Source organism: Sciurus vulgaris (genome assembly GCF_902686455.1).
Source record: "Sciurus vulgaris genome assembly, chromosome: X".
In the NCBI taxonomy this organism is placed as follows: domain Eukaryota; kingdom Metazoa; phylum Chordata; class Mammalia; order Rodentia; family Sciuridae; genus Sciurus; species Sciurus vulgaris.
The window spans coordinates 302,466-327,193 of record NC_136471.1 but is presented as its reverse complement, the minus strand read 5'-3'; the positions used below and the strand labels follow the sequence as shown (position 1 = coordinate 327,193).

General features: G+C 35.3%; 1 protein-coding gene across 8 annotated transcripts in view; it reads left to right on the top strand.

Moving 5' to 3' along the window:
- SPRY3 (sprouty RTK signaling antagonist 3) overlaps positions 1-24,728 on the top strand; it is a 142,276-nt gene that overhangs the window by 104,567 nt on the left and 12,981 nt on the right. For 2 of the 8 annotated variants that reach the window (XM_079124550.1, XM_079124548.1), the window contains 2 exons: positions 1,911-2,045; positions 22,950-23,120. The gene's annotated coding sequence lies outside the window, so the exon portion shown is untranslated. Of the gene's footprint in view, positions 1-1,906; positions 2,046-10,249; positions 11,251-19,852; positions 19,890-22,949; positions 23,121-24,728 lie in introns of those variants that run through there. The other 6 variants (XM_079124549.1, XM_079124552.1, XM_079124554.1 and 3 more) reach the window with 4 other exon arrangements.

Here is a 24,728-nt window from a genome sequence, read left to right as displayed (position 1 = left end):
ACAGAAAGCTATCAATCAAAAAATAATTTTTACCTGCTTGCTTCCCTAAAGTCCCACTCATTGTGGTCTAACAGATAACTCCATTCTCTCTCTCAAAATTAACTAAAACACTGATATGTAGCCTAAGTTAAATTTTTCTTCTTTTTACAATCCTCTATCGTTTCCAATGTAAATTAATCAAATAAATCTTGGCTTGTTTAATTTTTCTCTCTTAACCATTGTCCTGATCTTTGGAACAAAGTCCAAGAACAGAGTGTGCAAGGACAGAATTATCTTTAGTGGATATGCAAAGAATTGAGTTTAGGAATACTATTTTAATTCTTTTTCCTATCGTACATGCTTGTGCAAAAGGGAAGATTTGCTTTAAGTTTGAACTTTAAGCAAAGTAGAATGTCTTCCCACAAGAGAAGCTTTAAAATTCCTTTCTTATGTGCACAGTACACAGAAAAATGTGGAGCCTAAAGAGAGAAAAGACAAAAACAAACATAGCTTCTAGGGAGAAAACAGATAAGAGGTGCTCAGATCATAACAGCTACAGAAAGAGTATTAGTAAAACCACTTCTAGATGCCATTGCTCATACAGTATCTGTTTCAGTAATTCTGGGCCCTTCAGCAAGGCTTTAGATTTCCCATGATTGCTTAACATACTTCTAGAGTTTCTCCTGTGTTCAAAGTCCAGTAGCACCTCATTTGTGAGAGAGGTGAAGCAAACATAGAAAAAGAGATATGGTACCTGATCTTGGGGACCTTTTAGTTTGGTTTCAGAGTGCCACTGCAGCATTGTAGTTAAGAGTGCAGACTGTGAGGTCAAACTACATAGGTGACATGACTTCACTATTTGTGTGACCTTGGATTGTTTTTTAGGTCTCACAGTCTCTGTTTCCTTATTTAAAAAATAAAAATTTATTCCTGATATATCTGATGTGAAGGGAAAACAAAAATATACCTACCTTTACTCTGAGGAAAATGCAAATCAAAGCCACAATAAGATATCACCGCATGCCCATTAGGATGGCCATAATAATTTTTAATTTTATTAATATGCATTGTACATATTAATGAGGTTCAACAAGATTGTTCCACACATGCATACAGTGAAGTGATCAAATCAGGATAATAGGCATTTTCCTCTCCTTGTAAGTTCTTTCTTTTATTTATTTATTTATTTTGGTGCAGAGAATTGAACTCAGGACCTTGCACATGTTAGGCTACATCCCAGTCCCTCCTCATCATTTCTTTATGTTTGGAGGCTTTGAGCTCATCTTTTCTAGATCTTCATAAAATGCATAATAGGTTATCATGAACTATAGTTACTCCTCTGTGTTATGGAATACCAGAGCTTATTCCTTTCATCTAACTGTGTTTTAGTATCTGTTGCCCAACCTTCCTTTCTCCCCACTTCTTCCACCCTTTCTAGTCTCTAGTTATCAGTATTTTACATTCGGATTGACAGGTTTTTTTTTTTTTTTTAGAAATGCAAAATAACAAAAATTTGTGAAGTGTGGAAATTGGAACCCTCAAAAATTGCTGGTGGGAATATAAAATGGTTCAGCTTCTGTGTAGAACAATCTGATAATTCCTCAAAAACTTAAACACAGAATTACTATATGACCCAGCAATTGCACTCCTAAGTACATACACAAAATAAGTGAAAACAACTTTTTAAACAAAAGTTTGTACAAAGATGTAGTCTATCCATATAATGAAATATTATTTAGTCATAAAAGTAATGAAATTGAGGTATATTTACAGCATGGATGGATGAACCTTGAAAACATGCTAAGTGAAATAAGCCAGATACAAAAAAGCAAATATTTTATGATTCCATTTACATTATATATTTTATATCTTTATATTAAGAAGAAGTATATTTGCATAGCCCAGTTTTCTCTTCTCTTCTTGGAAGCCAGGCTGCCCAAGGGAAACATACAACAGGGCAGTGTGTGCAACTGAGTGTATCTGGGAAATTTGGGAAGGAGAGGGTGCAGAGGAAGAGGAAAGAGAATCCAAGACTCAAGACACCTTGCCACACTGGGACTCTGGAGGTAAGCGCACCTGTGAGCCAGCAGATGTTTGGGGAAATCAAAGTGTGAATAATGAAAAGTGTGATTCATGGCAACTCTGAAATGCTGCAGGGTGTTTTGGTGTGTGTGGGTTCCACGGTCACCCTAGGGTAGAGATCCCAGGCAAACGCTGAGAATAAGGAAGAGTCTTGGAGAAACAAGAACACAAACAGGTGACTCGTCATCCCAATGTGTGCTCTTGCGAGGACAGGCAGATTTGACGTTGTCCAGAAGATCTCCAGAGGTAGTCTTTGTGCAAACAAGCAGTGGGCCACAGTAAGGGGAAAGAAGTGGTGAAATAGCAACCAAAGGGCTCCAGCTTCCTGGGGCTGCTGGAGGGACATAGCCCTGCGATCATCCTGCCCACTCTATCTCTGCAAGGCGCGGTGTGTTTCACTTCACATTCCAAGTGGGAAGGAACTTTTCCTGGCAAACGTGGCTTAAGATGTTTCTCTCAGTGTCCTGATGTACAGATAAAAACACTAATCCCACAGAGGAAATCAGGCACAAAATGGTGAGAAAAAAGTATAATGTGAGTGCAGACCCAGGGCACTGAAGTCAGAGAGAGAGAGAGAGGAGAGCGAGCCACACACAGCCTCACACAGTCACTGCTCACATCATGCAGGCAGGCAGGCAGGCAGGGCATTACTGGAAGGAAAGTTTCCCACAGAAACCTGCTACACCACTCTTAGCAATGAACTGCTTTCGCTTGCCTTGTGGCTGCTCTACTTGTCTACTTCTAACCCAAGCTCCTCTACTAAATACATATACCACAGGGCAGCCAGAGAAATACTTTGACTTCCTTCTTATTTATTTTTTTAAATTTTTAGTCGTAGTTGGACACAATACCCTTGTTTTATTTATTTATTTATTTTTATGTGGTGCTGAGGATCAAACCCAGTGCCTCACACATACTAGGCAAGTGCTCTACCACTGAGCCACAGCCCCAACCCCTTCTCATTTTATTTTATGACTTCACTTCTCCTCACCCCTTCACCTTCAGTTCCTAGTCTCATTTTCCCACTATTCAAGTGTTTCTTATGCCAAAGAGGGATCCTATGTGATTGTGGTCTGAGGAATAGCACTAAAGAAAGCCATCTTTCTACAAGCTTGAGAAACTCTTCTCATCCCAGACTAACTCCCATTCCCTAAATTTTGACGTAAAGATGAGGTTGGTATAAAAACCATCATGAAGAGCTGCTGAGAGGTATTGACTGACAACATTTTACAGATATGGTTGAAAGTAAACAGCAGGAATAACAGACAAAATCTTCTATGGATGGGAATTTCCTCTGAGGACAGCAGCTATATGTCCAGGCTTGGGAGACCTTATCATTCCAAGATACATAACTTTGTTTTTCTAACAAAAATAATCTTTGACATCAGGAAAGACAACTGTTTTTGCAAGACTTTTAATTGAGCAGATAAAACTATTTGACCTTCAATAATTTCTTTAACCCTATTGAGTATCAATTTCCCCACTTGAACAGAAGAGTAATATACCTCATAGATTTAGTATGGAACTTAAGATAAAATATGTAATTTATCTTGCATATTACTTGGCACATAGTAAGCACCAAATATACATTTGTTATTAATATTATTATTTCCACTAGCAAACTTAGTAGGGATGAAAACTCCAAAGCACTGGGTAGGAATTTGAGCCAGCCATGGAGACGTTGAATTGTAACCTGGCCTTCAGATTCCTCATCAGGAGGGTGGGACCAGGAATAAGAGCGTTACACTTGGCACAAGTCCAAACTGCATGACTGCACAAACACTGTAACTGTTCTGTATTCAGACACATTTGAAAGGATTTTTCCAGCATAAATTTCTAAATGTGCTGCTTGTTTTGTAATTCAATCTAGGGCAGCAGCAGCAGTACTATCATTATTTACATTTCTGCCTTTCAGTCTTGGATCCAAGATATTTGCAGCAATATGAATTGGCTCATAACAAATTTCTTCTCCTTTCTTAAAAAAGTATTTCACATTATTTTCTTTTATACCTGTAAGCAAGTAAATATTAATAATATTTCATATTGATTTGTTTCTGGGACATTTAGTCAGAAATAACTTACAGAAATAAACTGCCCAATTCAGTTTACTGTAGGCAATTTGACATTAAATTCTTCCCAACATAATTAGGTTTCTAATTTGGTTAATACATTTTTTTTCACCTTAATGAACAAAAGACAATACAAAGTCCTTATAAGCAATTGGAAAATCTTCTTACCCTCAATTAACTTTTCTATTCCCCAAGATTTCATGTATCCAATAGTTAACCTGAATAACTGTTAATCATAAATTTATAAATGTAAAGGGAAGAAAAATATTTTCATTTATGTATATGTTAACTCTTAAGATAGTTATAATAGTGACCATTCTTTTTCAGTCCTTGCTTTATCATGGTTGTATTTAGAGTTTTACATTCTCTAACATTAATAGTATGTACATCTGCATTAGTCTTTCTTTACTAGGGTACAAATTCTTGAAGGACCAACCTGGTTGATCTATAATAGACTGTTGCACCATGACCCCAATAAATGAACTCCAACACAATCAACTAGTTTAGACTAGAATCATAGGAAAAGATAACTGTTAAAGGGTGAAAGATTGGATAATCAGGACTGTTCTGTGTAAAAAGGACTCCTAGAAGTGTTTACTCTACACATAAGGTTTCCATGTTTTTGTCTGTATTTCCATTTACTTCATTAAATCTTTCATTGTTTCCTCTTGACTCTGAACTGTGGATCTGAGATCAAATACATCTCTAAGCAAACTTTAATCCCTGAAATGACCTCATTATTACATCCTTTCTGAAGCATAACAGATTTTCTGTCTAAGTCAAAGAGGAATCACAGAGCCTCACACTTAATGGCTACTGATTCAAAATTAATTTTCTTTCCTTAGATGCCTAAATCTATCCCAGCACATAATTACAGAATCATGCTTTGGAAGGGGCCCTGACTTAATCTAATTTTCAACTTATCTCAGGCTTCATTATTATAGAATGAATGATACTTTATAAATACATCTTTGAACATTTACCAAATATAGACTAATCAATACATTAGTAGTTAGAAAAAATTTCTTAAAATGAGCTAAAACCTAACTACCTAAAACTTTCCTTGAGCAAAGTTTCATGGGCCCTCTTAAGAAGAGATTTTCCTATTTTCATTTAAAATATTGTGCTATCAAATTATCTATAAGTGGATCAAATATAGCATAGTTTAACAGGAAGTACTCCTCGTGGTTCTATTTCCATTAATCCATATTCCAAAATATTGCCCACTCTTTTAAGCTACCAGATCTTATGCAGTATCCCAAACATCAGTGCCAAAACCAGAAGTGCATTCTCCTATTACATTAATAATAATTTTACAGTATGGTGGCAGGAAATGCACTTTCTGTTCACTGGCTATAGCTATTAAACTATACGGAAATGACTGCCTGGAAGACAGCCAGGTCCCTTGGCTTAAAGGCCAACCCTGAGGAAGACAAAGGTAATACAAGAAGGGAAACTATACAACTTTCTCTACAGCATTATTGAGACAATCTAGAGCAGTGCTTCTCAATTCTCTATGGTGAAGGCCCCCCCCCCCCCACTTTTTTCTAAATTTCCTATTTGCCATGGAGTTTTGTAAAAATAGGAAATTATGCACATGGATATAGCAACAATGTCAAATGTTTTAAAAATTTCTAAATCCTTACCTTTTGTATACTTGATCAGTGTACTTTTATGATTTGTATACTTATCATATCTATGTCATAATATACTGGTAACAGTTTTGTGACTGGCCTGTGGAACACATGATGCATAGCACTGCTCCAGAAAGTGAGAAGGGATAAGAATTATTCTTGGCATCCTAACCCTTTGTGTAATGTTCAAGTGGTATGATAGAAGGAAGTTATTCTTGCTACTAGTAAGCACTAGATGTTTGTGTATCTTAAATATAAATTGGTGGCCATGTATAATGAGATAGTAAACACCTGGTATGAGGATAGTATCAACGAAATCAATTGCCATTTATAAAATGTATTTAAAGGTGAAATGTTACCTAATAAAATGAATATGGGGAAAATCTGTTTGCCCATAGGCAGATTGAATCAAATATCATTTTTATAGTTATGTAATTGCCATGAATAGAGTTTATGGAGTGGTACTTCTACACAGGCAAAGAGAGAACTTCTAAAAAATTAATTTTGCCAGTAGAAAACTGGAATAATGCTAAGGTCAGGAGTAGTAAGAAAGAAATTAAGAAAGTAGGGGACATAATGGGGAATAGAATGACAATTGGTATATTTAATTAAAATACTGAGGAATACTTACATGAATCCCACCTCTATCACTGATTTTTGCCCCCAGATGAAGACTTTTAAAGGAAGAATTCTGATCTGGAGACTAACATACTGAGGTGATTTTGGCTTGGAGTAGGGTATCAGTAGTGGGGATAGGAATAATATGATCAGACTCTGGGTATATTTTAAAGAAAATATGAACAGGATTTTCTGATTACTGGTTTGGGGGCAAACAAGAGGAAAGACAAGAATGACTCTAAGATTTTTTGCCTGAGGAACTAGAATAACTAAGGTACTACTTATTATCATGAAAACATTGTAAGGAACTTGGTTAATTTTTGTTGAAGAAGGGAGAATTGATATTTTGGACATGTTAACTAGATGTCTTTTAAACATCCAGGTGGAGATATTGAGTAGGCAATGGAGTATATTACTCTCGAGTTTAAAGGAGGAATCTAGTCCATAGATATTGAGAGTCCTCTACTATATAGAAGACATTTAAAGTCATGAAACTGTATGATATCAGCAAGAAATGAGTGTAGATAGAGAAGCCCAAGGATCACGCTTCAGTATTTCAAAGTTGGAAGCTAAAATATCACCATAGGACAATGAGAACAAATAATCAGAGAGATAAAGAAAAGTCAGCCTGGAAGCCAAGTAGTGTTTTAGAGAGTGATCAACTCTATAAATGATACTGACAGGTCAATTAAGATGAGGATGGATAATTAAACCTTGAATTTAATAATATAGAAGTCATTGGTAATGTTAACAAGGGTAACTTGTAAAACAAGGTCATCAGAGTGAGAATGGAATAGTAGATATTGGAGGCTTAAGGAGAGTAGCTGGCATAAAATAGTCATCAAGAGAGTGGATTATGAAAATGTCATAGCATTGCCAAGCAGCATTAAAAGCCCACTTGAGGTTAATAGTCATGAATTTGAAGAGACTAAAATTAAATGGAGACCAAACCAGTTAACACCGAAACAAAATAGAATGACAGTTGAATTTAGGCAGGTTTGGGGTTTCTTTCATATGAATATGATGAATTGAAAGGGAGAAAACTAACGGTACATGTCTGGGAGTGACAGTAATTATGAACTATGAAACCTAAATTCTGGTAAGGAGGGAAGTGAGAATATGAGACAAGTGAATGCCAATAAAAAGTTGTAGGGAGGCTGTGGTTCTGGCTCAGTGGTAGAGCACTTACTTAGCATGTGTGAGACACTGGGTTGGATTCTCAGCACCACATAAAAATAAACAAGTAAAATAAAGGTCCATTGACAACTGTATGTATATCTATATCTATATCTATCTATCTATCTATCTATCTATCTATCTATCTATCTATCTATCTATCTATATATCATGTATGTATCAGTGAATGAATTGGAGGTCCCAGAAAGGTAAGGAAAATATGGGAACTGGGGCATTAGAATGAGTGATCACAAAAGATAAGAAGAGATTTTTTGAGAAGGGGATACCAAAATTGAGATTATACTTTTAATGCAGTTTTTTATTGAAGGAGGCTGAAAACCAATCTCAAAGCTCATACTCCAGAAATAATGCTGAGGACCAGTGCTATTGCCCTGATAAGAAAAACTGTTGCTCTTGCATTAGATGCCAAGAAATTTACTTTACTGCAACAACTCTTGCTGCCAGCACTGGTGTCACTACTTTATTAAGAACTTGACCTTGCAATCTCTGCCATCCCAATGATCCAAGATCCTTTGCTACTACCTATTCCAAAAAAAGAGAAACTATACAGTTTTATGTTGTATGTCTTCAATTATGAATCAAAGTCTCATGTTAGGACATCTGATTGGTAGAATCTAAGTCGTATTCTGACAATGCAGAATCAGTACATTCTAGAAGTTTGAGTTTTGACATCTACATTAAAAAGGCAAAAATTGTTATGTGAGTTTCCCAAATATAGAAAGGCTATTGATGATATCTCAGTCTGGCACAAAGATGAAAAATATGTTTTAGAAATTAAAACATAATTCCAAAATTTATACGTTATAAAGGGGTAACTAGCAGCATGCACACAACTAAAAACAGAATTACTTAGTTGAAGATTGAACAGAAATTCTCCCAGGATACAACATAAAAGCCAAGGGAAAATAGTGAAAAAAGTAAGAGTCATATGAATCTGTACAAGAATCCTAGTACTTATTTTAATGATCATTGGAAAGGAGGGGAAGGGATGAGAAGGTAAGAAAAAGGAAGAGAAAAGAAGGGAAGGGAAGGAAAGGGTGGGGAAGATGGAATCAAAGACATAAATGGACTAAAATTTCTTTAAACTGAAGAATGACTTAAGTCTTCTGATTGAAACAGCTACCAAATCTCAAGAAGGAAGAATGAGAATGACATGTGCCTAGATAGATCCTGGTAAAAATAAACTCTAAAGGACAGCTGAATAAACTCAAACGGATCAAAGATTTATTGAAAAGTAAGAAATCAACAAAATGTACAAAGTACTAGAAGAAAATCGGGGAGATATATGCACAAAATGTAGATCCCATGATCCTATAATGGGAAAGATTGTATACATCTATTGAAGTATGTACATAAACATGTCTAATTATTATAAGTCAATTAAAATTTTTAAAAGTTGCATGTCGTGGTGGTACATGCCTTTAATCCCAGTACCTTGGGAGGCTGAGGCAGGAGGATCACAAGTTTTTAAAGCTAGCCTCAGTGAAAGTGTGGCGCTAAGCAACTCAGTGAGACCCTGTCTCTAAATAAAATACAAAATAGGCCTGGGGTATGGCTCAGTGGTTGAGTGACCCTGAATTCAATCCCTGGTACCCAAAATAATTTAAAAAATAAAAAAATTGATGGGTTTGATTACATAACATTTAAAACATTTAAATTAAATTTAAAACATTTCATAACACAAAGTATTATAAGTTAAGTCAAAAGGCCAATCACAAACTGATGAATTAACGCCAGAGCTCTAATTACCTTAATATTTGTATTTAAATTCATTATATTTAAATGGTCTTTCAGGTTCAAAATGAAAAGTAACAATATAAAAATGGATAGAGAACATGAAAATATAGTTCTCAAAATGAGACATATAGCCAATATTTATATTAAAAAGTGTTGTTTCACTCATTTTTAAGACCCAAGATAACATTTTTTACTTCTAAAATGAAATGAAATGATGTACCCTATTTGTGTACAATGAATCAAAATGCAGTCTGTAAAAAATTAAAAGATAAATTTTAAAAAGACAATTTAGAAAAGAGATTATGGAGCACAGTAGTAGAATCTGATGTTATGTTAGGGTAATTTTTAAGTGAAAAAGTCATTTAACATATCCCTAAATTTCTTATGACTATTTTATATGACCATATTCTAACAAAAGGAATTATAAGCACTAGCAAAAAGGACTAAAAATGTTTAAAACCCAGCTCCTTCACCATACTAATTTTAATATATATTATAAATCAATTATGTGTGTTATCATAGTTTATTTTAATTTAAATAAAAATAAGGAAATTGGTAAAAAATAAATAAAATAAAATGGAACAAGATCAAGAAATTTGATAATATATTTAGTTGACAAGCATGTAAAGAAAATGAGGATCCTTACTAAACTCCTGGTGTTAGTGTAAATTGGTACAAGCTGTTTGGAGAACAATTTGGTGATGCCAATCAAAATAAAAGACATGTATTCTTTGTTGTAGCATTTTTACTTTATAAATTTATCCTATAAATATATTAACAAAAATGCCCCAAAATATATGTAAAAGATATTTATTACAGCAGTGTTTGGAGTACCAAAAGTCTAAAAATAATCTAGTTGTTCATCAGTCAGAGACTGACATGTCTGACAAGGGAAGAGTCATACACATCAGGAGTCTATTTGGATGAAAACTGAAGACCCTCAGAAAATGTATTCTTTTAAAAAAAAAACAGGTTTATTGAAATATAATTCACATCCAATAAAACATTCATTTAATGTGTGCAATTGAGTAGTTTCCAGTACATTTACACATCTACATTTACAGTTGTAGAATCACCACCATCAACACCATAACATTTTCATCAACTTAATAAGAAACCTTGTACTTCTTAGCATTCACTACCAACTCTTCTCTCCTTTAGCCCCCAAAACCACTAATGTACTTTCCATCTTTAAGGAATTGCCTACTTTGGAAATTTCATATAAACGGAATTGTAAAATACATGACCATTTGTGTCTGGCTTCTTTCACTTACTGTGATGTTTTTAAGGTCCAGCAAGGTCATAGCATGTATCACTGCTCCATTCGTTTTTTTTTTTCTTTAATTTTTTATTTGTTCCTTTTAGTTCTACATGACAGTAGAGTATATTTTGACATATCATACATACATGGAGTATAACTTCCCATTCTTGTGGTTGTACATGATGTGGAGTTACACTGGTCATGTATTCATATATGAACATAGGAAAGTTATGCCTGATTCATTCTACTATTGTTTCCATTCCCATACCCTGCTTCCTTTCCCCAACTCTGTCCTATTATGGCCAAAAAATATTCCATTGTATGGATAGGCAACATTTTGTTTATTCACTTATCAGCTGGTGGTTATTCCCATCTTTTGACTATTCTGAATAATTCTACTATGGAACATTCATGCACATATTTTCATGTAAATCCTTTGTTTTCAATTCTTTTGGATACATATCTAGGGATGGAATTCTAGATCATATAACTTCATGTTTAATATTTTGAGGAACTTCCAAACTGTTTCCAAAATGGATGCACCATTTTATGATCTCACCAACAATGTTTGAGTCTTCCGATTTTTCCACATCCTCATTTCCTACTGTCTGTTGTTTTGACATTCTAGGGATTGTGAATTGTATCTATTGAATTTTCCTAATGACTGATGAGGGTGAGCATCTTTTCATGTACACATTGGTTATTCGTATGTATTCCTTAGAGAAATTTCTATTTCTACTCAAAGCTTTGCCCATTTTTCAATTTAGTTCATTTTGTTGTTGAATTGAAATAGTTCTTTATTATATATCCAAATTACATTCAGATATACAATTTGCAAACATTTTCTCCCATATTGTGTTATATTTTCACTTCCTTTTAAAAAATATTTTTAGTTGTAGATGGACACAATACCTTTGTTTCATTTATTTATTTATGTGTGGTGCTGAGAATCAAACCCAGTGCCTCACACATGCAAGACAAACACTCTACCACTGAACCACAACCCCAGCCTGATATTTTCACTTTCTTGATGATAGTTTTGGTAGCAAAAAAGGTTTGAATTTTGAAGAGGTGAAATTTATCTACTTTTTCTTTTTTCGTTTGTGCTCTTGTTGTATCTTTAAAATATTTTGCATACTCCAAAGTCATAAAGACTTACTACTATGACTTCTTTTAACAGTTTTGAAGTGTTCACTCTTAATTTTAGGTCTATCTGTTTTGAAATAAAGGTCAAATTTCATTCTTTTGCATGTGTCTATTCAGTTGTCCTAGCATCATTTGTTGTAAAGACTACTCTTTTCCCATTAAATTTTGCTGACACCTTTGTGGAAAATCAATTAACTATAAATGCAAGGTTTTGTTTCTAGACTCTCAACTCTATTTCATCGCTCTATATGTGTATCCTTATGTCAGTTCCATACTATCTTGATTACAGTAGCTTGTAGTAAATTTTGAAATCAGAAAGATTGAATACTCCTGTTTTGCTCCTCCTTTTCAAGATTAGTTTGGCTGTTCTGTGACCATTGCCTTTCCATTTGAACTGTAGGATGTGCTCATTAACTTTTATGAAAAAATAATCCAGTTAGAATTTTGATAGAAACTGTATTGAATCTATAGATCACATTTTCGGGAATTGTCATCTTAACAAAATTCTTTATATACATAAATATAGAATGTGTTTCCATTTGTTTAGGCATTGCTTAACTTCTTTCCACAATGTTCCATAGTTTTCAGTTTATAAATCTTATATGTGTTTTTCAAATTTATTCCTAAGTATTTTATTATTTTTAATGCTATTGTAAATGGAATTGTTTTCATGATTTCATTTTCAGGTTGTTGCTGGTATATTGTTGTGTGATTTATTATTGTATATTGATCTTGAATTTTAACATCTAGCTGAATTTGTGTGTGCATTTATTTTATTTTATTTTTTATGAGTATTCATCTATCATTTTTATTGTTTGTTCTATTTAGTTATACATTACAGCAGAATGCATTTTGATTCATTGTACACAAATGGAGTACAACTTTTCATTTGTATTTTTATTTATTTATTTGTATTCATGTATATAAACATGTACATACATACATACAAATATACTCAAACATGTGTATATCTACATATATATATATATATAAATTCAAATGTTACATCAGTTGAAAGCTATTTTAGGTGCTATTAGTCTTTCTAATCTTTCCATCTCCTTCTTAGCCTACAATAGGCATTAATCCTACTATAGAGAAATAATGTGGCATGGAAGTTAAGGGTATGATGATCTTAAGAGTCTTTGCCTGGGCTCAAATCTCATTCATGCTATATATTCACTGTTTTGTCTAAAGTAACTTCCTGTAACTCTCTTTGCCTCTATGGCTCCATCTTAGAATAAAGATGGTTTTAGCACTTTCCTTTAAGGATATATGTTATCTATGTATAATATTTCCTTGACCACATACAAATACAAGGATATCATTAATATCACATGTCAACTCATTACCACATAAAGAAGACAGACATCACTATCTTCAGCCTTGGAAGATTTAAAAATAAACAAACAAAACATTTAATTTTTAGTCTTTGGATATCTATTTTCTCTTGGCCTGATGGAAGGAGTGTTCCTAAGGAATTTTTTAAAGTTAGGGGCATCAAGAAGAAAGTGACAGACGGTGATAGAGAAAGACATCAAGAAAGCAGAGAAGAGAAATAGGAAATAAAATGAAAATTAGAAAGTGAAGAAACAAAAGAGGCAAGGAAAAGAAGAGTAGGAGGCTGGGGAGAGGGAGTATAACAAGAATAAAGTTCACGAAGGTTGGAGGGGTGGGAGAGACCTTATAATATACAGCTAACATCTTAATTGAAGTTTAACAGAAAAAAACTTTGTTTGAAAGGAAAAAAATCTGGTTATATTTAGTAATGGGTGGGATGTCAGTTCTGAAAATAAACTGCTCCTAGAAGCAAATGCAATCTTCAGTGCTGTTGTCACCTGCAGCAGACTGGCCTTCCTTGTATAGAAGAGTACAATGTGGACATATCAGCTACTTGAGAGCTCCTGACATTCACAGAAATTTGCCCCACTTTGTCTCCTTGTTCCATTCCTAAGTTTTAAGTGACTTAGAGAATTATGATACATTAAGATGAACACACACACACTTGTACATGTACATACACATACACTAGGTTGGGAAAATATACATGATGCCTTTCACTGAAAAGGGAAAAAAACAGATATTTTGATATAATAAAATATAATCAGAATTCCAGAATTATAACTTCCAATTCTATCTTCTCTTCATTTCCACTATTAACTATTCTCTCTTATGGATTGTTGAAATGACTTTCTAATTTTTGTTTTCCTACTTCTAACCCAAGCTCCTCTACTAAATACATATACCACAGGGCAGCCAGAGAAATACTTTGACTTCCTTCTTATTTATTTTTTTAAATTTTTAGTCGTAGTTGGACACAATACCCTTGTTTTATTTATTTATTTATTTTTATGTGGTGCTGAGGATCAAACCCAGTGCCTCACACATACTAGGCAAGTGCTCTACCACTGAGCTACAACCCAGCCCCTTCTCATTTTATTTTATGACTTCACTTCTCCTCACCCCTTCAGTATAGGTACTCTCCAATATTTTTAATCTCTGACCTTCTATCATTCTACACATTATCTCTAGCTAGGGTCAACCATTCACACAACTTAAATCCGTATATTTTTGTTGTCACCATTTCTATTCCTGATTCAGATCTTTTTGTAAACTCAAATTCATGTATAGTAGATTGTATATTATCATTCATATATTACATGAGTACATCCAACCCAACATCCCCACAACTTACTTCAGTTTTTTTCTTCCATATCTTAGCAAATGGCACAATAAACACCCCATATAAGTCACTAAGTCTTGATTTTTTTCTACTTTCTATCATCTTCTTTTCTTCATTTGTACTGCCCCTACCACAATTCAGGCCATAATCATCCCTCATCTGATTTACTGACAGACTGTCCTGCAGTTACTATTCTGTGAGTAATGAGAATAAGACCATTTATTTATTCAATCAGTATGTACTGATGACCTACAACATAGCACACTGAGTTCCAGTCATCTCTGTATCTCTCACATCAAACCTATTGTCTGGTATTATTTATGTGTTTGGTATATGTTTGTTTTATTGAATTACATTGAAACTTGCTTTGTCACAGATGAGGAAAACAGGGCCTAGAAATAAAAATTGACCTGCTAAAGTCATGCAGCAGGTTAGGATACTAGAATTTCCTTTTCCTTACCCTTAATCCAGCTTTCTTGCCACAGGAACACATTTTGTGTCCCTCAAACCCCTCCATTGTTTGTGATATTGTTCCTATATTGTTTGCCAGCTTCAGTGGAAAATAAAATAATTATCACCATCCCTATAGGCTTCTTGGTTAAGAATCTGTATTTCCTTGGCATTGCTTACTTCTGGCATCATCACTGCTGAATCAGGATGACTGCAGGTCAGCTTTTCATCTAAAGAGCTTTCTTGACTTCAATACAGTATGGATAGAACTGGCCTCAAACAAAATTGAGCTGGGTCTTAGAAGAAAGAGAATGAGGAAAGACTTTCAGAATTTGTGCAAAAGTATGTGGTTTATGCAGACAAAACAAGGAAAAATGGCTTAAAAACAGAGAATTCCATTAGGTTTATGGATGAAGTTCCTGAAAATGATTATTTTAGATACTATATTGGACTGGCATCTAAATTTGTTTCTAAATAAGCTCATTGTATTATAGGAGTATGAGTAACACATGCAGTGTCGTGTCTTCTAGAGAAAATTTCTGCTCCTAACTTGTTTAGACCGAGTATAGGGGACCCTCTTAGAGTGAATGACAGTATGGTGTTTTCATCCCTAAGTATCTTTGTTCATGACATTATCTCTGCTTGTAATGGTATTTATCCATTCTTTTATTTATCAGTATATACTAAGCATCTACTCTGCCAGGCATTATACTCAGTTTTGGAGATTCTGTAATGTTTTTTCTTGTAGCTCATGCCATCATACTTCTTTCATGGCATTTGTACATGTTATTCCCTATTTATGTAAAATCTCCCTCACCTTCAAATTTATATTTAAATATCACCTTTTCTAGGATGTATTCTATGACCCCATCAGTACTGTATTAGGTGTATTTCTTTCTGTTCCTTTCCAAAACACATGTCATCCTGTATTATATTTGTCTATTGGCTATTGTTCCCACTAAATTATGAATCTCTTGAGATCAGAGATTCATTTAACAATTATATATTAATAACACACCTATATTGATATGTAATTTATTATCGTATCTTAATTTATTCCTGTATGCCCAGAACCTGATACGAAGTAGGACCTCAGTATATTTGCTGATTGTTGAAGGAATCAAGGAGCTCATAATTTAGTAATGGAAAGAATATAGAATACAAAAGTTATAATACAGTATGACAAGGGCAAAAATAGAAGTATGTTTACCAGTTGGATACGTTTACTCATTCTTTTATTCCTCAATTCAACATTATAGAAGATTTCTCTTACAGGTATGCTCTTTCTTTAAAGGGTTCTCAGTCTATTGGGAGAATAGACAAGTAAACAGACCACTTAAATGCAGTGTACCAAGTGTTCGGACAAGAGTAAGTACATCCTCTATGACTCAGCTCAGGAAAACTTCCTCCAGGAAGCCTTCACTGACTTCTGCAGATGGAATTTGATTTATCTCTTTTTTCTCTCATCTTTATTCCTAAACTTTCTGTGCTTTCTTCAAATAAGTGAGCATTATGTTCTGCATATATTGTAACCACTGGCATAATGTATCTGTTTTCTCCACAGGCCAATGAACTTTTTCAGGGCAGAGCCATTTTGAATTGTTTCAGCACAGTACCTAGAGCAGTCTCTCCAAAAACCTTTGTTGAGTGCTGACATTTCTTATTACATTGTTATCTTAAGTTACATTTCAACAAAGAAAATATTTGGTGTCCCCATTTTACAAGTGAAAAAAGTGAGGCTCAAAAGGCCAAAGTAGCCAAACCAACCATCACACAGCCATTAATTAATGAAACTGGTTGTAAACCTAGGTTGGACTCTTGAGGCCTTCTTAAAGATTGGCTCATTTCTTTGATCCTTGGAGTTCATTAGGGTCAAACTTAGGGAGACTCCTTAGTTGTCAGAGTCTTATCCAGGCTTCAAGTGCTTAAGTTCTTTTTTCAATAGAGATAGTTCCAGGTAAATTTGTAACTGGGGTAAAGCTTGTGTCTGTCCTTCACTCTAAAGTACACACCATGCTTTAGTCCAAAATGTCAATCCTTGTAGATTCTTCTGGAATTTGGCTCTAACAAATACCTTAACCCTCCCCCTTCTTCTCTTCTTTCCCACTAATTCCTTCCTTTCATTTTAAAATTCAGTTGATTTCCTTGTTATTAGAATCTTACAACTACACTCTTTGGTTTCCTCTCAACCTACTAATGCTTGACTTTTTACCCTACCACCAAAATACTTTCAGTGAGTCTTCAAAAGTCCCCTGTTGCTAAATTCATTGGATATTTTAATTGTTTGTCCTAATTTCCCTTCAGTATTAGGCCATTTTGACTACCTTATCCTTATTGCACTCTTCTGTACTCTTTTGTGACAGTGTGCTATTCTGATCCCCTTCCAACATCTGGTTTCTTTGCTAATTCTTCTTTATCCTTTTGTCTTCTAACTTTCCACATGGTACCACATTCTCTTTCTTTCTCCCTTTCCTCTACTTCAGAGGTTTTATTCATTTTAAAAAATGCCAATGATCTTTTCCATGTTAACACAACCTCAAGTCTCTCTCCTATATCACTCCAATTCTAGTCCCATATCTCTAACTTGGTACCAAATTCTGCTATTTGAAAATGTCCCATAATCACCTCAAATTTGATACTTCTTAAGAAAAACACATGATCTCATCATCTTCCCTGGTTTATGCTGCAGTAAATAGAACACTAGACCAAGTGTCAGGAGATCTGCATTATATTCCTGGCTTTGCTACTAATTTGGCATTTCCTGGTTTATTTCAATAACACTTTCTTATATGAAAGTCACAGTAAAAGTACCTGGTAGGGCACATATATGGATCTTTGAGTAATTCTGTTTGGAAAGACAAGATATATACATAAGTTAACTACAGTGCAAATTAGAAAGTGATAAATACCATAAAAGAAGTGTAACTAGATAAGATTTCAGGGGTGTGAATGATGAGATGATGAAAAATATTATAGAGGCAATATTGGGGTCTGAATTAGAACAAGATATATCCCATGCTTGTATAATTATGTCAAAATGGATTCTACTGTCATGTATAACTAAAAAGAAGCAATAAAAAATACTAAATAAGATTCTGTACCTTAGTGGAAAACAGAAATCAGGATAAAGAGCTAGTTTAGACCTGTGAATACAATTTTATAATGGAGATTTGGTAATATAATGTCCAAACCTCTTTCTAACCCTAATATTACTTTATTCCTTTAAACTGATCTTTGCCTTCCAACTTTTGTATATGTTAATGGCATCATTGCCATTGCCATATTCAACAGAACATATCGCATCCTTAAATGTCTTCTCACTATCAGTTCCCAAACTTAGTCCTTATTATTTCCTGTTTCAATTACTCCAGGGTATTCTAAATTAGCTGACCCTACTCAAGTAGCTACCCCCTCCAATATATCATGCCCAATGTGTCTTTCTTAAATGTGGTTTATTTTCATAGCTTATTACTTCATTCAAACATTATTTCTAATTCCTGGAGCACTAAATCTAAATTACTTTGCCTGTTATTCAAATTATTCTCTAACACTACACATTCAGTTCCCTCTTTAATATGCCTCTTACAGAAGATATTTTAAATGTTTCACTCTTTTTAGACTCTATGCACATTGCTACTAATCTGACTTTCCACAGTACCCTTAATCTGAATTGTATGTTTATTCATTTTCTGCCCGTCTTCTAATTCTCTGTGAAACCTTCCTTGACTGCTTCATTTATTTCTACATTTGTAACTCCTACAACACTTTTGCACGTGTCCTATCTTCTTTATTCAGTATACCGTTAGATATACTCTCCCTTCTTTCAGAACATCTTTGAGTTAACTGTCATATAAAAAATGACCTGAACAACCAGTTTCTATAAAGTGTAAAAAGATGTGTTTAATTCATTACAAAAGTATAAATCATAAATTTCTAAACAGTGTAGTAAGGTAGATATTTGGAGGGAAGGGTGATTCGTCTGGTGTCCTTTAATGTTATTTATTTGTTTTTTGGAAATTGTGGCTTACAGAAATATATGGGTTGATCTGTGCTGAGACAATATCAGCAAATTCAATTTGAACTGAATTAATGCCAACAAGGTATCCTATAGAAACAAAGAAAGGACCGGATTGAGAGATAGAGGATCTATGTTTGCTTCTAGGCCCCATACTATCAATAATTAGCTGTCTGATCTTGAACAACTCAATGAATTTGTCAAAATATGTTTTCTGAAAAGTACACCATTAACTAAGGAGACAAGAAAACAAAGTTCTTGAAATGCAGTGTTAAGCAAATCTAATGAGTTTGCAAAACAAGATGTCAGGTTAATATGTAGTGAATTTTATAATGTCTCAACATCAAATTTCTGTATATAATTGTACTATCCTGATAACCTATCAAAATTCATGGAACTAACAATAGCGTTTTAGAAACACAACAGCTTAAAGTACAAATAAAGATATATATGTAGATTTTCAACAGTCAGTTAGCTTTTCATTCAATAAGCAAGTGCCAGGCCCTAGAGATACAGTGGCAAAGACAAATATGATAAATATTGTATCTTCTGTCAGAGAAATCACTGTCTAGAATGGGAGATAGATGATTACAATAAAAGTGATAAGTTTATGATAGTGTTAAGTATAAGAAGGCCACTGGAGCACAGAGAGGACATTTACCTAAACTGTTCTTTTGGAGAAAGAGGTTATTATGAAGATTTTTTTCCTTACAGTGAGTGACATCTATACCTAGGCCTGAAAGATATAAGTTAGGGATGCATTTTAGGAAAACCAATCAGATATTCAAAGACAAAGGAGTATGCAACAATATAAACTGTTGAGGGACTTTGTCATTTTTTTTAGGCTCAATTAACTAGGTAACCTTAGATCTTAGAGTAAATAATCTATAAATAACATAACTTGTTATAATTATGTATTCCATATGGATTTATTAACATTATTAGTTATTATAATTATTAATTATTATTATAACTGTTCTGAAGGTTGCAGTGACTGAGATAAAGGCACTGGCAGTTTCTGGTGAGATTCTGTTTCCTGATTCATAGATGGTACCTTCTTGCTGAGTCCTTACATGGTAGAAGGGGCAAGGCAGGGCTCTGAAGCCTCTTGTATAAAGGCTCTACCCTTGAGATCTAATCACCCTAAAGGCCCTACTCCTAATACCATCACATTGGTGATCGATTTTCAACATAGGAATTTGTGGGAGAGAAATCTTCCAACCAAAGCAGATACCAAATAGTTTGGAGTGTTATAGGAAAAATCTTTGAAGAGTTTTCAGATGGTTGGGTACTGTGGTGTAATGGTTAAGAGTACATGATCTGGAGTGAGTTGGGCTGGGATAAATCCCAGATCTACAACTCACTAGCTCTGTAACCTTGGACAAGTTACTTAATGTCTTTGGGTTTTTGTTTCTCACTTGTAAAACCAGTACAATTTATAAATTCACCTCATGAGGTCGCTATAATAATTAAATAAGTTAAAATATATACAATGCTTAGAACAGTATCTGGTATAAAGTAAACATGTCTTCCTACCTAATTAAATGTTAACTCCTAGAGAGCAGGAGTTGCTCCTCCTAAATTGAGGAGATCCTCCATTTAGCTGTTGAATTACCAGAACTTAGATATTGTCCCATAGTAGGCATTATCAAATGAATGAATGACCATCAATATAATTTTTTGTCATGTGTAGTGTCCTAAGTGGTGATAAGGCTGAATAATTTGTTACCTTAATATAGGCTCACAGAATAAAGGAGGGAAAAGAATTAGGCGACCCAATCTGTTCATATTTAAAGCTGTACTTTTAAAAATTAAAGAACTTCAAACTGAAATCATTATGTACTAGAGCAGGAATGATTTCCTAACATTCATCATTACTATTCACTGGGTGTTTGCTATATGGTAGACACCATGATAAAACTTCTAAATGCAAGACCTTTTTCAATCTACAGGCTCAGAGAGGTGAATTGAATTGCTCAAAGTCAGATAGGTCACAAGTTAAAGAGCAAAAATATGAACCCTTATCTATTTGATTTAAATATACTTAGTAGTACAGTACTTGGCATACAATTGGTGTGCAATAAATATCTATTGAATAAATGGGAGAACAAATACACCAGTAATCTCTTCTCTTCTGCAGATGAACCAACAGTTTAGCTTTAATGGTTTTCATGATCTCTATAAGCTCAAGTATAAGGAAGAGGTTTGAGCCCACATAAGAGAAGAATTTACATAGCAAAATTTCTTGACTGGGAATTCTATTGGGAAAATAGATCTGGATTTCCTTAGAACACACACACACACACACACACACACACACACACAGACACACACACACATCACATATCAACAGAACAGTTTGGGATACCTTCAACATAGAGCATGTGCAAATACACTCAAAAATATATTTTTAAAATCTTATGCTTTTTTTTCTTTTGAACAACCCTGAGCGGGTGTAAATAATAGAATGTCAAAGCTAAAAGAGACCTAAGCAATTACCTAATCAGATCCTCTCATGTTAATGTAGAAATTGAGTCTCTAGAGAAGTAAATTGCAAAGGTCACACAAGGAGTTAGAGTAAGATTAAGAATCTCAGTTTCCTGCCTCACAAGTTTGTTTTACTGTGAACTGTCACCGTTTACCATCTCAATTTTATAGATGGGGTAACCAAAGCATCCTAAGAATGTTGAAGGCCAAGCTTCTGCCACTTGTCCATTGAAACAGGATTTGAAATCAGACCTCATTTATTTTAAATATGAGAATTCCTTTTATCCAAGTACTTCTGTCTGGATGCCCAGAAGGAAGACCCCTCCAAATTGAATTAAATAGTGGACTGAGTGTAATTTACAGAAAGCTTTGTCCTTAGCTCTAAGAGTAAATTAAGGCTGCTTTATTTTCAGAACCCTGGCAGTCTCAAGGAGGCTCCATGAAGGCAGGGATTCACAACACCTAGCACAAAGGAAGGCACTCTATAAATATTTGTTGTCGAATGTATGACATACTGAAGGTTGGGTAAAGGTTTCCCAGAGAATGATGGATGGACAATCATTAGGGCTGAAAAAGTGGGAATGAATGAGGAAAAGAGGTGGGAGAAACCCTTAAACAAAGGAGAAGCTCCTTCTCTTTATCTGATTGAAGCTTGCAATCATTCGGCAAGGGCTGAGTGGCTTGGTAGGACTGTGATTGGCAGAGATATTTAAATAAGGCCTCCTTAAAATTGCTACTCTCCACCCCACCCCCACTCTCCTTTAAATTTTGTTTCAGTCATTACCCAGGGACCGGATACAGAGATTCCTATGGGGAGTTTTAATGGGTCGATTCAATTTCAACTGGATGACGCCACTTAGCCAAGCATTAAGAGCTACAGCTCCGGGAAAGCAAACGACACAGAGGGGGGAGAGAGAAATTATAACAAGGAGCAATAAATCCCTTCCCATCCTCCTCTACAACCCATTCACAAGACCTCCAGAAATCGTCTACATTCACAAAACAGTGCTAGCTGAGCTGAACACAGTGCTATTTCATCCCCCTCCCTTCCCCCTGCAGATTATATACCAACACACCATGAACTATATAAATAATCACATGCTAGCGGTATCTATTGCTCTGTTGAGATACCCTATGCCTACAACTGCAGTTTCTGCTGCTTCAGTTCATCTGACAGATTGGAGGGGATCGAGGCGGAGGTGGAGGCGGGGGCAAAAGAGAAGTGGGGGGGAGGAGGTAAAGAAGGAGGAAGGGGAGGAGGGAAGGGGGAGGGGAAGAGGAGGGGAAGGAAAATACTGGAGGAGGAGGGGGTAAAGAAACAGGAGGAGGAGGAGAAGGGGGAGGAGAAAGAGGCGGAGGAGGAGGGGGAGGAGAAAGAGGAGAAGGAGGAGGAGAAAGAAGAGGAGGAGGAGAAAGAGGAGGAGGAGGTGAACAACTTACCCTGCTGAGCTTTCTTTGGGGAATACGTGCATCGAGATTTAGATCTGCATGTAAAATCTCTACAAAGTATCTGCCACTACAGGTCTGAGTCTCACCCCCAACTCCGTTTTTATTTTTATTTTTTCCTCTCTCTTTTTTCTGCTGTGTCGGAAAGACCAAGACAGAACTATCTCTGTTTCTGGCTTCACTGCCAGTAAAGGAGTTTTCATTCAGACTTTCCGAAGAGAGGTGGAGAAACCTAAAGACTCAGGAGAGGAGGTCCTTTGAGCCAAATGGAGCATTAGTTATTCTGCTTTTCTCAGCATGGATAAACCCTTTTCTCAAGGTAAGCTACAGAGATTAGCTCTTAAAGACTTCAGAATTCTTTCTATGCAATGCACAGATTGCCATTCATTCCAGCCATCCTGTGGTGTGTGTGTGTGTGTGTGTGTGTGTGTGTGTGTGTGTGTGTGTGTGTGTGTGTGTGTGTGTGGTGTGTACGCGCGTGTGCGCGCGCGCGCGCAAGCGCGTGGGTAAAATAAAATGAAAACCCTTTAAATGAAATTTAAATGAATCAGCTTTTGCAGAAAATTATCCGTATTGGAAATTTACAGATCAAAATAGGATCTCAAAATGATCCCTTTTTAGCCAAATGTCAATTTAATGTTCAGCCTGTTGACCTTTAAATGCATTTTGGTGCTTACCTAAGCCCCTCATAGCGCAGCCTAACCACCCAAGCTGAGGACGTAGGAAGAGCCCTTGCTGAGGCCAGTCTGGCTGCCCAGCAGGCATCCTGTCAGCGTGGGGCTAGTCTGCTATTGGCTCACAAGTCTGAGCTGTGCATCGTTCAGATTTCATCACATCACCTTGCCCTGGGTAGAAATGGCGCAAGCTGACACGGCATAACCCCCCACTTACACTGAGTCAGAGCAATGCTTTAGAAATCTCTGGATCTATGCCTGTGTATGTGTGCACATGTCTCTGTGTGGCATATGAAAATTTTGTTGAAAGTGAGAACCTGTGAGCATGTCTAGTTAGCCAATAGACATTTAATAGGACCCAAGGCAATGGTTTACAGCATCCACTCCCTTCCACACATCTAATTATAATTATCACTCACTCTGATGCAGCAAAGCAAGTTGAATGAACAGAAAACAAACCTTGAACTCTTAAACAGAAATCTATTTTGAAGTGTAAACTGTTGTTGCTTTTCTGGGTATATTAAAACTTCACTGTAACATGATGTGCTATTACATTAATTTGGGTATGCCAGGTGTTAAATCATGTTCCTAACAAGTCAGCTACATACATAAATACAAATAAGGCAAAGACTGGCAGTTTATCCATAATGAAGTATCCCACTTGTTCTCTTGGACTCTAAACAAACATATACTAAGACTTTATGGTAACATTCCATGTATTTTGTTTTTTTATGTTCTGTTTTTAGGTTTCTCTTGCTGTGAAACAGTCTAGATAGTGATCTGAGTGACTTCGATTTGGAAGTGTTTATTCAGAGTTCAGGAGTTGAATAGTGAGGAAGTAAAGAATCTAAAGAAAAGATCATGAAAGACTTTTGAGACTGAGATATGCAGCCACCAAACCCAGCACAAAATTTTGAGCATTGGGGCAAGAAAGGAAAACCCTTCTTTCATACCCCTTCATTTTGCAGATGACGAAACTGAGGCCTGGAACAGAGGTCACTTGCCTACCGTCACACAGTAAAGTAAAGCTAGCTTTAGGACTAGAACTTAGGTTTCTTGTGTCTTATAAAAGGATTTGGGGCTTAAAGAGAAGATTCCAGCTTCTTAAATGAACAACTAGCTTATCATTTTTCCTCAGGATTAGAAGAATGTGAGTTCTTTTGATAATTACAATTTTCTCTGTATCATTCATCACTAAAACAGCTTTAATAATGCAAAGTATTAAGACTGCACTACTCCCTGGTTTGAAATAA